General features: G+C 45.9%; 1 protein-coding gene, 1 long non-coding RNA gene and 1 pseudogene across 4 annotated transcripts in view; 2 read left to right on the top strand and 1 right to left on the bottom strand.

The window, feature by feature from the left end:
• The window catches only part of GPR55 (G protein-coupled receptor 55), a 54,150-nt gene extending 37,092 nt beyond the window's left edge, over positions 1-17,058 (bottom strand). The window contains exon 1 of one of the 2 annotated variants that reach the window (XM_054680178.2): positions 16,594-17,058. The gene's annotated coding sequence lies outside the window, so the exon portion shown is untranslated. The remainder of the gene's footprint in view (positions 1-16,593) is intronic. The other variant, XM_016950681.4, reaches the window with a different exon arrangement.
• On the top strand, positions 466-13,897 carry LOC134808074 (uncharacterized). Of its 2 annotated transcripts, none has more exons than XR_010150253.1 (5): positions 466-797; positions 7,767-7,887; positions 8,818-9,069; positions 12,754-12,918; positions 13,625-13,897. It is a non-coding gene; the product is annotated as an uncharacterized LOC134808074 (long non-coding RNA). The 2 variants fall into 2 exon arrangements; XR_010150254.1 differs by having other exon boundaries at positions 8,818-9,050.
• On the top strand, positions 13,240-13,665 carry LOC134808073 (cytochrome c oxidase assembly protein COX20, mitochondrial-like; annotated as a pseudogene).
• Positions 17,059-17,539: the final 481 nt, after the last annotated feature.

Below are 17,539 nucleotides of genomic sequence, written 5' to 3' on the forward strand. Positions count from 1 at the left end.
AGACTTCCCAGGAAATTACCCACCACTGGACATTGGACAGGGCAAAGCTGTGGTGTGGAAAGGGGCAAATCCACATCCCTCCAACGTGTGCCCACATGACTGTCCCCGGGGCTTCCATGAGCTTGATGACCCAGAAGCTATGGTCCTGCACACGTGAGTCTGTGACCTGACAGCTGTGCCTGCTTCACCAGCGTAGAGACTCGGATCCCCAGGCAAACCCCAGAAGTGTGGAAGGGAAGGGGAGAAAGCCTGTGGAGGGAGGTGGAGGAGCCGTGGTTTCCAGTAACCATCGCGGGTTAGTTCAGAGGGAAATGTCCACAACAGAGATGACTGTGACACCCGGCACAAGATTTAATTCTCAGAGTGAAAACGAGAATGCCGTGTCTCTGGGAGCCCCCGGAGAATGACTCAACAGTGACGTCCTACAGCATGATTTGCTTTAACTGCAGGTGAAGAGAATCTTTCAGGAGTGGAGAGAATATAACTGAATGCTGTGTCACAAATTTACTTTGATCTCATGTACCCCGTAAATACAGACACCTACTATGTACCAGAAAAATTAAAAATAAAAATAACAAATTCACATTCCGCTTGTTCATCCTGATTCTTCAGGCCTGGCCACTGTATCAAAGACAACAAGGAAGGCCCATTGCCTGCCCTCATGCTGGTTGTTCAGCCCTCCAAGAATCATTCTTGATGCCCTGCAAGTACCAGGCGCTGCGCTAGGCCCTGCAGATGCGACAACGAACGTAGATGCTGTCCCAGCCACCCATACTCGCTGCCGGGGGAAGAACCAGGTAAGGTTCCCGCACATCGCCCTCCATGAAGCAGGAGCAGGAGCCTCACTGTGGGGCTGGGAGCTGTCTTCCTTCCTCCCACCAGCCTCTAGGGGAAGGATTTGTGTCTGCTGGCCCTCCTCGGTAGTAACAAATTCTGGTGGTGGACAAAGCAGATAGAAGACTACAGAAGACAGACAAGCTAAGGTGATCTGCGCAAAAAGATGGCGGCGGGGGAGAGGAAAGGCAATTCACAGAATGAAGCGGGGACGTGGGTGGCGAGTGTGTGGTTGGGATTTGAGGTGGAAAGAGGCTGAGAGAGGACTGAGTTCCGGGAGGCAGCTGCCTCCTGCATGGAGGCCTTTCCAAGGGCAAGTGCTGGATAGAGGATTCCAATTATTTGCTGTGCATTGAGAATGCACTCCCAAACAATGACCCAGTTTTTCCAACAAATCAATGACATGAAAAGGAAAGGGGGAAAAAAAGGGGTGACTTGGAAAGAATGCAACCCGCGCCCTTATTTGAGCCCTGATTTGAACAAACCAGCCATAAAAAGACAGTTTTGACACAATGGAGGAATCTGAATATGGATTTCGTGGTGGACGATATTACAGATTCACTTTTTGTTGTTGTTGTTGTTTTTGAGACGGAGTCTCGCTCTGTCGCCCAGGCTGGAGTGCAGTGGCACTATCTCGGCTCACTGCAAGCTCCACCTCCCGGGTTCACGCCATTCTCCTTCCTCAGCCTCCCAAGTAGCTGGGACTACAGGCAGGTACCACCACACCTGGTTAATTTTTTGTATTTTTTGTAGAGACGGGGTTTCACCGTGTTAGCCAGGATGGTCTCGATCTCCTGACCTCGTGATCCGTCCGCCTCGCCTCCCAAAGTGCTGGGATTACAGGGGTGAGCCACCACGCCCGGTCTACAGATTGACTTTTAATTGTGTTAGCTAAGATAATGGCACGGTAGTTGCATTAAAAAGTGTCCTTTTTATTCACAATAACCAAGATAGGGAAAAAGCCTAAGTGTCCATCAGTGGATGAATGGATTAAAAACATATACACAATGAAATATTATTTAGCCATTAAAAAAGGGAGTCTTGTCATTTGTGACAACATAAATGAACCCAGAGGGCATCATGCTCAGTGAAATAAGCCAGACTCAGAAAGACACATACTGCATGACCTCACTTATATGTGGAATTTAAAGAAGTCAAAACTCACAGAAGCAGGAAATAGGATGGGGGTTGCCAGGGGCTGGAGGGCTAGGGAGGGTGTGGAAGGGGGAGATGTTGGTCAAAGGTGTTTCAGTTAAGAGGAATACGTTCTGGAGATCTATTGTATATAATAGCATGGTGACTGTAGTTAATAGTTCTGTATTGTAAACTTGGAAATTGCTACAAGAGTAAATTTGAAATGTTCTCACCACACACACAAAAAAGATAACTATGTGATTGATGGATGTGTTCATTAGCTTGATTTAATCATTTCCCAATGTATACGTATATCAAAATATCACACTGTTCATCATTCACATATCCAATTTTTGTCACGTGTACCTTAACAAAGCTGGGGACCGGAGAGTGTGGAGAAAAAAGTGTCCTCATCAGAAGAGATGCACCCTGTAGTATTAGGCCAAGATGCCACGAGGTCAGTGTAAGTGGTGGAGGGTAGAGATCAATGAACTAGAGATCAGTGAAATGACGCTGGCAGAAGCTGATGGTTGTGGAAGCAGGGTGTCCCAGTAGCATGGGACAAGTTCCCACTGCAGCCCACACCTGGACCAGGCCATAGCTGGGGCCAAGTTTCCACTCTGGCAGAGCTGGAAGAAAGCAGGCCCAGCCCATCAGACCTTTTAGGGACCTCCAGGGCCTAACCGGGGCAGGGGCCAGGGCAAGGCAGCTGTGGCTGGGGGTGCTCATGTGGTTCTTTAGGACTCCACTGGGGTTCTTTGAGACACACACCAAACTAGAGAGCAGAACATCTTAATCACATCATATTTTAGTGAACCCCGAAAAGTAAATAAGAATTGGCATAGGTTCATGCTGAACTAACCCTATTGCTCATTTCCTATGTTTGACTTCAGTGTATTCAACTTTCTGACAGCCCTGTCACATTGGCCACACCACAGACCCATGCCTTCCATTCCTTCATCATGCCCAAGCCAGAAAGAGCCATTAGCTGACAAATCGCTCCTTTCCACTATGGGTGTGGGAATCTGCCTGGCTGCCAACAACCCAGTTTGTGTATCAGTCTCCCCTTGGTCAGCACCACCAGAGTTTTGTTGGTTATGGGGCGATCTTACTGAGGTTGGTTAGGTGTGCTGCAGCAGCAAAGCTGGAGCCTGCCAGCTGCACCTTGGATGTGCACCAGCCAACTGGGCTCCAATGCAAAGGGCAAGAGCACGATGAAAGAGCACATTTGCAATCCTAGAAGATTGCATCTAAGTTGCAAGGTATAATTGGGACCCTGGTTACATTTTTAGCTCAGGGGAATAAAGCCCATCCCATACTCTCTACCCCAGTAGGGAGTGTCTGTTGGTCAACTTTATGACCTTTTTTTTTTTTTGAGACAGGGTCTCACTCTGTCTCTCAGGCTAGAGTGCAGTAGCCCAATCATAGCTTACTGCAGCCTTGACCTCCCAAGCTCAAGCAATCCTCGTGCCTCAGCCTCCCAAGTAGCTGGGACCACAGGGGCACACCACCATGCCAGGCTAATTTTTAACTTTTGTAGAGACTAGGTCTTACTATATTGCCCAGGATGGTCTCGAACTCCTGGGCTCAAGCAATCTTCCCACCTCAGCCTCCCAAAGTGCTGGGATTACAAGTGTCGACCACCACATCCAGCCTTTTAGTGCTATTTTTTAAAGTACCATTGTGTTCAACTTCAGCTGGTGCCCCCCCTCCAACTCCTAACATAGCCTGCACCCAGCTACAGCAAGGCTTCCTAAAATACAAATCTGGCCCTGTCCTACCTAAGCAGAAACTCTGCATCCTGCCTCACCAGGCCACGGTGGCTTTGGTGTCTGTCAAGCTCCCCATCAGTGGATGAAGCCTGCAGTGCCCGCCCGGCTCCTTTGTGACTTGGGTGTGGCCACTGACTTCAGTTCTCTCCAAGAGGTCTTGGGTGCTGCAGTTGCCACCGCCGCCCACCCCCTGGCCGCCCCCCCAGCTTCCTCCCTTGGTGAGGCAAAGCATAGCCCCTGTGCTTGGTCTGTGTCTCCCGCAGGCCTCTGACAACAGCTGCTTAGGAGAGCTTTCTCAGTCAGCACTGAAAGGGAACTTAGAACCAGCTGAGCTATCAGCCCCTCCAGGCCTGACTTCCCCACTCAGAGCCTCCCCCACTCCTTCCTTCCTCCCCATCTCCCCACCTCTGGGTCTGGGTGGCTGCTCTCCCCACACCTCCCAACCGCACTGACCTGGGGAAGCAAGACAAATTCGAGAGTCCTGATTTTTGTTTTCACTAATTGCAAAATAATAATAATAGTAATAAATAAATCAAAATAAACCAAAAAGAGAAGGAAAAATTCTCCCATAGTCCCTACCCTATATATGGAATAGAACCTACTTTCTCTCGTTGCCTTTGAGGCTTTGTTTCCAGGCAGAGCCAGCATGAGATTGGCAGGCATGGTGAAGAGTCAGTTATATAATTCGGATTTTTTCACTTAGAGCTGTAGATATTCCTTCCATGCTAGTGCAGAGTCTTCATCATTATCCTTTTAAACCACATACTATTCTATTAAATGTATATGCCAGCATTTATTTAACCATTCCCCAATTATAGGTCATTTAGGAAGTTTTTCCTTCCTTTGGGAATTACTGTTTTAAAATATATTCCCTGAGGGTTGGGCGAGGTGGCTGACGTCTGTAATCCCAGCACTTTGGGAGGCAGGGGCAGGAGGATTGCTTGAGCTCAGGAGTTTGAGACTAGCCTGGGAAACATTGGGAGACCCTATCTTTACAAAAAATAGCCCGGTTTGGTGGCATGCGCCTGTAATCCCAAGTCCTCGAGAGGCTGAGGTGGGAGGATAATCTGAGCCAGGGAGGTCAAGGCTGCAGTGAGCTGGGATGGTGCCACTGCACTCCAGCCTCGGCAACAGACTGAGACCCTGTCTCAAAAAATAAAATTAATAAATATAAAATATAGTCCCCAAAGAGGAATCACTACATCAACAGGCCCTAATGCTTTTATGGCTTTTGTTTTTTTGTTTGTTTGTTTGTTTGTTTGTTTTCTTTGAGACGGAGTTTTACTCATCCACCCAGGCTGGAGTGCAATGGCGCAATCTCAGCTCACTGCAACGTCTGTCTCCCGGGTTAAAGCGATTCTCTTGCCTCAGCCTCTCGAGTAGCTGGGATTACAGGCACCTGCCACCACACCCAGATAATTTTTGTATTTTTAGTAGAGACAGGGTTTCACCATGTTGACCAGGCTGGTTTCGAACTCCTGAACTTGCGATCTGCCCGCCTTGGCCTCCCAATGTGCTGGGATCACAGGCGTGAGCCACCGCGCCCATCCTGCTTTTAAAGTTCTTGATAGCTATTGTAAGATTGCCTTCCTGGGAAGAATGGGGTAGATTCCATCAATTCCCCGGCCTAGATCAGCACTTCTCAAAGTGTGGCTCAGGCACTCTGTGGGGAAGGGTGGTCTTGGGACACTTTCTGGGGATCCACAAGGTCAAAACTATTTTCATAATAATACTGAAATGTTGTTAGTATTTCCTTTTCCACTGTCTTCCTTTAGTGAGTGTACAGTGGAGTTTTCTGGAGGCTGTATGCTGTGTGATACCCCAATAGACTGAATAGAGATAGGAGAGGCCAACCATCTTTCATAAAGCCCAGCATCACAGAGATTTGTGGAAATGTAAAAATAATGCTTCTCTTCTCACTAAATTTATTTTTTTTTTTTTTTGAGACAAGAGTCTCGCTCTGTCACCCAGGCTGGAGTACAGTGGCGCAATCTCGGCTCACTACAACCTCCGCCTCCCGGGTTCAAGCAATTCTCTGCCTCAGCCTCCCAAATAGCTGGGATTACAGGCAACCACCACCACGCCTGGCTAATTTTTCTGTATTTTTAGTAGAGATGGGGTTTCACCATGCTGGCCAGGCTGAACGCCTGACATCGTGATCCACCCTCTCGGCCTCCCCAAGTGCTGGGATTACAGGCGTGAGCCATCACGCCCAGCCAGTTTCTTTGTTTTAATTTCTAACACAGGAAACACTGATAGATATCTACATAGATAAGAGTTTTTGAGATCCTTAACACTTTTTAAGAGTGTAAAGGGGTCCTGAAGCCACATGGTCTGGGAACCACTGGCCTGCACATGATGTGGCAGAATGCAGAGTGTGCTGGGCAGACCTTGTTCAGCCCATCGCCTACCTGCCTGTCTCCCAGGCATGGCACCCAAGACAAGATGCAGAGCAATTGACTTTTTTGTTTTTTTATCTCTTCTTGCCACTTTTATTTTCTTCTCATCTTCTCTTTCCCCTCTTTTTTGTTTTTCTCGTTTTGCTCTTCTTTCCCCCACTCCAGCCTCAGACCTCATAACGAGAGCTGCACAGATAAGGAAACCTTCTCTGCTTCATATAAGTCAAACATTTTTTCTCACATCTAAATAGAGATTCGCGACACTGGAAATAGGTTTTTCATTATTACTAATATCATTCACAAGAAGTGACATGTGTGGTGTTATGATAAGTACACACGTGTTGGCTTTTGTCCACAGTTTCTGGCTCGGAACCCCCATAGTCCTTGTTACAGTCTCGTGTTATGACAGTGGCTGTGTTAGGCCTCAGGAAACAGAATCTCTCTGGCCTTCTCCTGCTCTCCTTTCATCTGCCGCAAGGCAGGACTCGTATCTGTCCCCACCTTTCTGATTGTGGGTCTTAAGACTCTCCCCAGAGAGGGTTCTGTTCTACGCCCTGAGAGAACGAACGCTGACATCATGAAGCTTCCATAAAAACCCCAAGAGGACAGGGTTCAAAGAGCTTCCGGAGAGCTGAGCACAAGGAGGTTCCTGGAAGCTCCATGCCCCTTCCCCTATACCTTGCCCTGTGCATCTCTTCATCAGTGTCCTTTGTAATATCCTTTAGAATCAACTGGCTAATGTGTTTCCCTGAGTTCTGTGAGCCACTCCAGCAAATTGATCAAACCCAAAGAGGGCGTTGTGGGAACCCCAACTTGAAGTTGGTCGGTCAGAAGTTCCGAAGGGCCAGACTGGTCGGGGATAGTCTTGGGACTGAGCCCTCAACCTGTGGGCTGTAAGACTATCTCCAGGTAGACAGTGTTGGAATTGAACTGGAGGACACCCCACTGTTGTCCACGGCTTAGTGGGACAACCCCCCATACATCTGGTCCCAGAATTCTCCTTCTGTGTTGATGATTGTTGTCGTGGTGGTGTGAGAACAGAGGAAAAACATGGTTTGGGAGTGTTTCCCTGAAACAATATGCATATTTTTAAAATATACACACGTAATCAAAGAACAAAAAATGAAAATGAGGTTTTTTCATACCAACTTGGCAGAGATTTATTAGATGGCAATGCTTAGTGCTGGCAGATGTCTAGGGAAGAGGGCAGCCTATGTGGTTTCTAGAAGGAAACTTGGCAACACATACCAGGGGCCTTAAAAATAGCCTACCCTTTGACCCAGAGGAGTTCAAAAGCCTGACAGCTCCGCTTTGTACCATTCACAACTTGGAGTTGGCTGGGATCTTGACAACTGAGGGTAAGCAGGGATTTTTTTACCTTTCATTAGGCCCAGAGAAGGTACATTTGTGGGTTTTTTGTTGTTATTGGGTTTTTGTGTGTGTGTGTGTGTGTGAGACAGGGTCTTGCTCTGTTGCCCAAGCTTGAGGGCAATGGCACAATCATGGCTCACTGCAACCTTAACATCCTGGGCTCAGATGATCCTCTTACCTCAGCCTCCTGAGCAGCTGGGACTACAGGTACATACCACCAGGCCCGGCTAATTTTTTTTTTTTAATTTTTTTGCAGAGACGGGGGTCTCGCTATGTTGCCCAGGCTGGTCTCAAACTCCTGACTCAAACCATCCTCCTGCCTCAAACTCCCAAGTGCTGGGATTACAGGTGTGAGCCACCACATCCGGCAAGAGAAGGTACATTTGGAGAGGGAGGGGGGGTTACTAGACCTCAAAGATAGAGACGACATGGTCACCTGAGCTCTCATCAGGACATGTGGGCAAACCCTCCTGCAGGCAGCAGGCCAAGGCCTATAGGGACAGGGAAAGCCTGAGGGCGGGCACAGCTTGTGTGCCAGGAGCCACAATCCTGGTGAGCACTTTGGAATGCTCCCTCTATGCTAAAGTGCTCTCTTCTTATGCCCAAGCCTTCAGTAATAATATTGGATTAAAAGGTACTACCTGGTCTTAGCAGGTGTGATCCAGAAGTCAGCTGGAGCCTGGCCGTGCCTTGAACTCTACATGAGGTTGGCTCATTGTGAGCCCAGAGGGCTAAGGAAGGCCACAGCCCTCCGTGGGATGTCCTGTTGTGTGGTCTGGGGATGGCCAATGCCCTCCCAAGTTTTCTGCACATTCCCAGGGCAGGGCTGCTGACACCTCTACAGCCTCTGCTTTTCCCATGGTGCCACTTGTCAGTTACTTGTCTCCTCTTCCAGGAGTCCTATAGAGACCCCCTGCCCACAAGGTGTCATGGGCGTTTCTGAAGCTCAGGGACTGCAGAGAGACAGGGAGATTTCACATCACAGAAACACAAGCTTCCATCGGGCATCTGCACAGCTGAAATGGCCCACGGCCACCCTGTCCCCGGAGAACATCCTCAGGCCAGCCCCCACAGGAGCCAGCCTCTTGCAGGCAGGCTTCTCTCACCTTCTGCCTTCCTGGCCCTTCTTTCTCCCCTTCCTCTTTCCTTCCTTCCAGCAGCTGAAGCCTCTGCATGATGGCCCAGGTGCTGGCCGATGTCTGCGTCCTCTGCTCCGCCATTTGCCCTAACAGTTGCCAAGGTGTTTCCCCAGCTATCAGGACCTCTGCTGCCAGTTGTCACAGTGATAATGTTTTCCTCTGTTTCAGCTGGGCCTTGGGGAATCAGAGTGATGCTTGGGTCCATCCTTGGGTGCAGTGGCTCAGGAAGCATGCGCACCCCAGAAAAGCTAGTTCCCAGGTGGCCAGAAGGAAGGAAGGAGAGGTGGCTGGCTAAAGTGACCAGCAGCAACCAGGTGGAGGCGGTGGTTGTGTGGATCCTGGAGCATTGTTCGGGGCTTCTGAGGTGGGCAGAATAATCTCCCCCGTCCCAGTATGTCCAGGTACAAATCTCAAGAACTGGTGAGTATGTTAAATTACATGGCAAATTAAGGTTGTCAATGGAATTAAGGTTGCCAATTGTCCTGGATTATCCTGATAGGCCCAATGTAATCACAAGAGCTCTTGAAGGTAGAGAGTAGGGCAGAAGAGACAGAGGGATAGGATGTGAGAAGGACTCAACCCACTGTTACTGGGTTTGAAGATGGAAGAAGGGGCCATGAGCCAAGGGCTGCAGGAAGAACTGGCTCTGGAAGCTGGAAAGGCAGAGAAACAGGTTCTCCTCTAGAGCCTCCAGGAGGACACAGTCCTGCCAGCACCCTGATTTTAGCCCAGTGAGACTTGTGTTGGGCTTCTAACCTACAGAACTGTAAGATAATAAATTTGTGTTATTTTAAGCCACTTAATATATGGCAATGTGTTACAGCAGGAAGGGGAAATAAACACATCTTCCCAGACACTATCAGGGGACAAGAACCTGGTAAAACCCTGTACATCCTGTGTCCCTCAGCTGACTATAAGGAGGGCATTAAAGAGCAGGATCTCCTAGGAAACTGGAGAGGCTGGAAGCATCCAGGATACACATCTGTCCAGTGTGGATCTTCTTAAAAACCAGGAGCATGAGTAGGTGTGAGTCTGCACACGGCCAGGAGATGAAGGCTGGCAGTCCCCTCCACCTCCCCGGTCTCCTGGAACCACCTTCCTGGTGGGGGATTCCCAAGGCGAGTCCTCAGCCTGAGAGGCTCCAAGGTCTGATGAGCAGGCCTGTGGAGCAAGCTTATGTTAGCTGAGCTCATTCTGGAAACCACAGCTTCCCACTGGCTTCTGATCAACGGACCTTGTCTTGCCCAGGAAGCCAAATCATAACAGAGGGCTTCTGAGCAAGTTCCGAGATGCAAAGGTTTCACAGCCCTGGCTATGCAGCCCCGTAATCGTGCCCACAACAGCTGCCCCTGGCATCAGGTGGACCACGTGCATCCTTGCACCTGGTCTCCTTGCCCCTTCCCCTGACACAGTGTAGATGGCACTGCCAACACCCCATCCAAGCCAGAACTTTCTCTGTGTTTCCACAGTGACAGAGCCAAGCCCCTGCTCTGGGCTGGCTATCATTCTGTGTCCTGAAGAGGACTCGGCTTAACTCTCTTCTAGTTCATTTTCTGTTGGATTTAAAGCTTGGCTTTCAGACTTCAGTCTTAGTTCCCTCCTTTCCATGCCACTGGCCGAAGCCTCCCGGCCTTAAACTTTTTATTTTTAATTTTTGTGGGTAATAGTAGATGTATATATTTAAGGGGTACATGAGATTTTGATATAGGCATACAATGTGTAATAATCACATCAGGGTAAATGAGGTATCCATCAACTAAAGCATTCATCCTTTGTGTTACAAATAGTCCAGTTATACTCTTTTAGTTATTTTCAAATGTACAATTAAATTATTATTGATTATAGTCACCCTGTTGTGCTATCAAATACTAGATCTTATTTATTCTTTCTGTTTTTTTGTACCCACTAACCAAGGCCAATGATCATTACTTTAATAAATGCTTTCTTGAAGGTGTTAGTGTTTTTTAAGCATTCAATTTAGTTTGTGTTTGGAATTCAAAGTTAGCAAATATGGCTTCCATGCCACTTGCACTCTTTCAAAAAAGTCATGACAGACATCACTAATCAATTACTGTACTCTTTCTCCCTGAGCCTGGAGTGTCCCAGGAATCCTTAATATAGTCTTCTAAGCAATCCTCATCCAACAATTGGAATTGGCAAGTGAAAAGAAACTAACATGTCATCCCTTGATGCAATTACAGTTAGGGACAGAGTCATCTTTTGAATTCCTCCCACTATGTTTATCCCTTTACTATGTGACAGTAATCTGTCACCAAGAGCTAGCATCCCAACTCATATACCATTTCTGTGAAATTATGATCTCCATCTACTTTGAGTGGCAAAGAAAAGAATAATTCACAATCCACTGTTGAAATTTTGTCAGATAATACAAACAACAAATGTTGTTAGCTGTCTAATTATTTTGTGTTATTTCCTTAAGGAAATTTCTCCTCATTTTTACCCAGTAGAAAGGTCTTGACTTCCTATTTTCCATGTCTCCTTGATGTGACAGCATATCTGAGTCCTTGTTATGGGAACACGTGACAGTGTATCAGATGCTCTCAGGAAAGAAAGTGGCTTTCACACAGATTCCTTGCTCACCTTAACATAACTGTACAGAATTCCCACAACACAGACACAGGCTTTTCTCACCTTACATTCTCTCCAGCCTGTTAAGACAGTTCCAGTGACTAAATCTGGTAGCACATTAGCAGTATCACTACTCAAGGGCCTATTAAACATCAGCTCAATGGAAACTTCTTAGAATTGTAAAGCAAACCAAATACAATTCAAATGTAGAGAAGGATTACACTTAAATGGTAGACCGTAAAGGAGACTCATATGGGAAAACACAGCCAGAAAAGATTATGCCAGTGTCTTTTTGTTTTGTTTTGTTTTGTTTTGTTTTGTTTGAGACGGGGTCTCGTTCCATTGCCCAGGCTGGAGTGTGCCTGCAGTGGTGTGATCACGGCTCACTGCAGCCTTGACCTCCCGGGCTCAAGCAATCCTCCCACCTCAGTCCCCTGAGTAGCTGGGACTACAGGCGTGTGCCACCACATCTGGCTGATTTTAAATTGTTTTGTAGAGTCAGGGTCTCACTATATTGCCCAGGTTGGTCTCAAGCTCCTGGCCTCAAGTGATCCTCCCTCCTCAGCCTCCCAAAGTGCTGAGATTATAGGCATGAGCCACCATGCCCAACTACACCAGTGTCTTTAAACTAGAGGATTCCTAATTCTCCTTAGGAGAATCCCAATAGCTAGGACAGTGGGAGGTCTTGTTCTAACATTTACCTGAAAGCAGGATTTTATTCCCAAATTTATTTTATTTACTTTATTTATTTATTTATTTATTTGAGATAGAGTCTCACTCTGTTGCCCAGGCTGGAGTGCAGTGGTGAAATCTTAGCTCACTGCGACCTCTGCCTCCTGGGTTCAAGCAATTTTCCTGCCCCAGCCTCCCGAGTACCTGGGACTACAGACATGCACCACCACACCCAGCTAATTTTTTGTATTTTTAGTAGAGTTGGCAGTTTCACCATGTTGGCCAGGCTGGTCTCAAACTCCTGACCTCAAGTGATCCACCCGCCTCCAGCCTCCCAAAGTGCTGGGATTATAGGCATGAGCCACCACTCCTGGCCATCTTTTAATTTTTTTAAATATCAAACTTGCAGAAAAGTTGAAAATCAGTTAAACAAACACCCAATTACCCTTCACTAAATATATATACATTTTTGCTGAAGCGTTTGGAGTAAGTTGCAGACATATGCTCACTTCACCCCTAAATACTTCACCTGCAGTTCCTAAAAGAACATTCCTTACATAACCCAATACCATGATCACAATGAAGAAATTTAACATTTAACATGGATACAATAATATTATCTCATAATCTGTATTTTTAAAAAATCTTTATCTTGCATTTAATCAGGGTTCATGCATTGTATTTGACTGTTTAATACCTTTTCATCTAGAGCTGTCTCCCTACCTTTTTTCGTCTTTCATGACGTTGACATTCTTGGAGAGCCTAACGGACTATTCTGGAATCTCTATTTGCCTAATTACCGCCTCATGATGTAATTCAGATTAACCTTTTTTTTTTTTTCAGTTCTAAGATCCCCCTGTGGATGCCTGAAACTGCAGAGAGTACCAAGCCTGACTGCCGCCAATCAGAAGAAGTTTCTGTTCAGGTCTTCCACCCACGAATGTAATGCCTTTTTCGTCTTAACTAAGCACTTATCACGCACTGTGGTCATCACTTTTGCAGTTTGAGGTACAACAGCAAAACCAGCACACATTCTTTTTCTTTCTTTACAATTTCAGAATTAGAAATTTTATTCTGACCATAGATTTTTGGCAATCTCAGCAAACGATTTTGTTTCTTGAGAACTTTTGCCTTTTCGCTTAAAGGAAGCACTTGAGGTCTTCTCTTTGGCATATCCGAATTGCTGGCATCACTACGCTTGTGCTTTGGGGACATTATTTAGTAAAATAAGGGTTCCTTGAACACCGGCACTGCGATACCAGCCGGTGGTGTCTCCAGCATGGATACGCGGGACAGAGGGATGATTCGCCTCCTGAGCAGGATGGAGTGGGACAGCGAGAGATTTCACTGCGCTGCTCAGAACAGCGCGTGATTTAAAACTTGTGAATTTGCGGGGGACGGGGAGGGGCGCGGCTGGCCGGTCTTCCTTCTCCCGCGGCGCCGGCGGTGCTGGGCGGGTGGAGGCGGGGAGTCGTCCCCATGGCCGCCGCTCCGGAGCCCGGCGAGCCCGCGAAGGGGAAGCTCTTTAAGCTCCTAGGCATTTCAGGTGTTGAAAATATTCCCTGTGCCCGGGATTCAATATTGTATGGTTCATTAGGATCTGTTGTGGCTGGCTTTGGACTTTTTTTTTGTTAACTAGTAGAATTAGAAAATCATGTGATGTTGGAGTAGGAGGATTTATCTTGGTGACTTTGGGATGCTGGTTTCATTGTAGGTATAATTATGCAAAGCAAAGAATCCAGGAAAGAATTGCCAGAGAAGGAATTAAAAATAAGATATTATGTGAAAGTACCCATCTTGATCCTGAAAGAAAAGAAACCAAGGGCAACAGCAGCAATTGAACAATCTTGAGCATAGACAATCAGACTCCCTGAAGTCAGTGTGAACAAAGCTAAGCTCAACCACATAAAACATTCTATGTACAATAGGCTCTCAATCAAGTAAATAAAGTTTAAGTTGTAATAAATAAAGAAAGAAAGGAAGAAAATTTTTGAATTGTGTATTTGTGGAGTTTTAAATTTAACATTTTCAGGCTGTGGCTAAAACTCAGGATAGTGAAACCACACATAAGAGAGTACTACCGTTATCACATCAGCAGGCATATAATGTTAGTCTCATTATTTGTAAACCTAACTTTAAAAAAATTTTTTTAAATGTTTATGGGTACAATGTAGGTGTATATATTTATGGGATATATGAGATGTTTTGATACAGACATGCAATTGTAAAATCATGGAGAATGGGGTATCCATCCCCCTCAAGCATTTATCCTCTGTGTTACAAACATTCCAATTATACTCTTTTAGTTATTGTTAAATGTTCATTTCAGTTATTATTGACTATAGTCACCCTGTTGTGCTATCAAATAGTAGGTCTTATTCATTCTTTCTCTTTTTTGTACCCATTAACCATTCCTACCTCCCTCTGACAGTGCCCCCACCCCTGCAACCACCACCACTCCCCTTCCCACACTCTGGTAACCATCCTAACTGTCTACCTCCATGAGTTCAATTGTTTCCATTTTTAGATCCTACAAGTAAGTGAGAACATGCAATGTTTGTCTTTTATTTTATAAACCTAATTTCGATCATTTAGTTAAGGTGATGTCCAAAAGATCTCTCCACTGTAATTAACACATAATCTGCAAAATGGTAGTTTGGTAATGTGTAAATATCCCATACCCAAGGACCTCTCACCCTATGGCCTTAGCACCCATTGACCATATTTTCTGAATCAGTTATAACGAGGGTCTTTACGAAATAGTGATGATCTATTTCTATCATTCTTTCTGTCTTTATTAGCCGGCATTCTTCCATGAAGACAAGCTGAAATCTTGGTTTATAACTGTCATAAATCACATTTCAAGCAGCAGGAACTCTCCCACTGGAAATACAATGAGAAGCACAGTGTGCTGTGTGAGGTCACAGCAGTTCCAAAAATGGAAATCAGCGTAGCTTTGGTTCCTACTTTTCTTCCTCCTCCTCACGCTTTTTCTCCTCCAACTGCTCCATTTATCGAATACTTTGTTGCCAGTGTTGTGGTTTAAGGGCTTCAAACAGGCCAGGCACCTAGCTCATGCCTGTAATCCCAGCACTTTGGGAGGCCAAGGTGGGCGGATCACTTAAGCCCAGGAGTTGGAGACCAGCCTGGGCAACATGGTGAAACCCCGTCTTTAGAAGAAAAATTTAAAAATTAGCTGGGTGTAGTGGTGCATGCCTATAGTCCCAGCTACTCAGGAGGCTGAGACAAGAGGATCACCTGAGCCCAGGGAGGTCAAGGCTGCAGGGAGCTGTGATTGCACCACTGCACTCCAGCCTGGGCAACAGAGTGAAACCCTGTCTCAAAAAAAAAAAAGTTGCTTTACATACATAAAATCATTTAGTTATTCCCAGCAACCCTATGAGGTAGGTGATAGCAGGCCCATTTTTCAGATGAGGAAATTGAAGCACAGAGAAGCAGCTTGCCCAAGGACGTCCAGTGAGTGACAGACTTGGGGTTTGAACTCAGATGCATTTGACTTCAAAAGTCATGTTCCTGCCCAGCCACATTCCTAAAGCACTGCATTATTTTTTTTTTTGTATGCACAGAAAACAATCACAGCAACAGTAATTCTTGATTTTTGTTGATTGCTAAACAACCCTTCATCCTTCTCTCTGAGTATTAGCAATGCAAAAGGCCAGAAGAATTGCATCAAAATAGTGACTATGGTTTTATAGATCATTTTCATTTTTGTCTTTATACACTTACCTGTATTTCCCAAGTTATCTACAATGCACATGCATTGGTTTTGTGAGACAGATATATGAAGTGTTTTTAAAGAGAAATAGGGGTTTGGACATATATTTGACATAGATGTCAGACTCAGGAAAGCTCTCCCTGGGGGTTGCCCATCCCTATCAGAGCCTGGATCATAGAGCAGACCCACCAGTACATGCCTGGGCTTAGGTGCTGGCAAGAGGCAATTTAGAAATATATTTGACTTATTCTACACCAAACCAACTGGACTGGAAGAAAGAATATAATTCAACTGATGACCCGTTGTCCCAGAGCCTTAATCACAAACTGGCTTTGCACAAGACTCCGGGAAGCTGTCAAGGTCAGGGAAGGCTGAGCCTTGGACCTCAAGTTGCTTACAAAGTGAGCTCAAGACAAAGAAACATACAGGAAACAACTTTTTAGACTGACAAGATAAGAAATGTGCAGTACCAGTATAAGAGGACTGACCATCAGCCAGGAAGGTAAGATACAGAAGTTACTGAGGCTTCCAGTAATTTCTAAAAGGGAAGGCAGAATCATAGACCTGAAAGCCAGTACTCTGAGTTTTTATGATTCTGGGCCTCTGTAACTTTCCTGTGTCTTACTTTTGTTACTCAGATGTTTTCCTATAGTCTTTAGCAAGGAAAAAAAAAATACCTTGGGAAGGAGAAAAAGAGTTAGTAGGGAGATAAAATGCCAGTATAAAACCACGAATACTTCTGAAAGACAACAACAAAAAAAAATCACCATAAGACAGCTCTGACAGTAAAGAGCCTGGACGTCATTACTTCCATTTTTACAAGCAAAAAAGCTGAACAAACTGAAAAGCAATAACTTTTCTTAGATTGTGCAGAGAATGGTAGTCACAGGCAAAGCACCCACCCTAAAAATAGAAGAGACAGAGGAATACAGAGAACCACGACTTACCTTCCAGAAGCAGAAGCCACCCAGGAGCCGGCAACTTGTAGGAGCACTGACATGGTACCTGACGAATTGCTGGAGGCTGAGTGTTTGGGCTAGCTTAAGTGTCATAAACTCCTGGGGTCCCTGTAGTAGGGAAGCCCCACATTTTCCTGGGGTTACCTCCAGGAAGGTCGCCAGTTTCTCACTGTGAAGACAGGAGAAAAATCCCCAGGCTTCAGGCAACAGGAGAGGAAATGTAACCATTTAAAACCATGCCCAGCGGAAAAGTAACCATTTTGAAAGCCCAGAGCATTCTGTTCTCCTTAAGTGTTCTCATCAAAGGACACTGCCTTACCAGGGCCTTATCTGCCCTAGGGGAAGGGCAATGAGATAACTTCAGCCCCTCTCTAGCCTTCTAGTCTCCATCAGGGGAGAAAAAGAGAAAGGCCACAGCAGGGACTTGGCCCACTGAGATTTAATTGTAAGATTACACAATGCCTCTCCTCCCCAGTACCTTATGGTATTAGTTTGCTAGGGCTGCCATAAAATACCACACACTGGGTGGCTGAACCAACAAAGATGTATTGTCTCACAGTTCTGGAGCCTGGAAGTTGTCAGGGCTATGTCCCCTCTGAAGGTGCTGGGAAGGAGCCTTCCTTGCCTCCTAGTTTCTTGTGATTGCTGGCAATTCTCCGCATTCTTTGGCTTGGAGCTGCTTCATTCCAACCTCTGCCTCTACCATCACATGGCCTTCTCTCTGGAGGAGAGACAAAATTTGACCTCTACCTTACTAGGGCTTTCAGTAGGGCCTGAGAATTAAACAGATGTAGACAGATGAACAGGAGAAGTATACAAATGTATTTAATATAAGCTTTATGTGTCATGGGAGCCTTCATAAGAAAATTGTCTTAGTCCATTTTGTGCTGTTATAACAGAATACCACAGACCAGGTAATTTATAAAGAATAGAA

This window comes from Pan troglodytes, chromosome 13 (assembly GCF_028858775.2).
Source record: "Pan troglodytes isolate AG18354 chromosome 13, NHGRI_mPanTro3-v2.0_pri, whole genome shotgun sequence".
Taxonomy (NCBI): Eukaryota; Metazoa; Chordata; class Mammalia; order Primates; family Hominidae; genus Pan; species Pan troglodytes.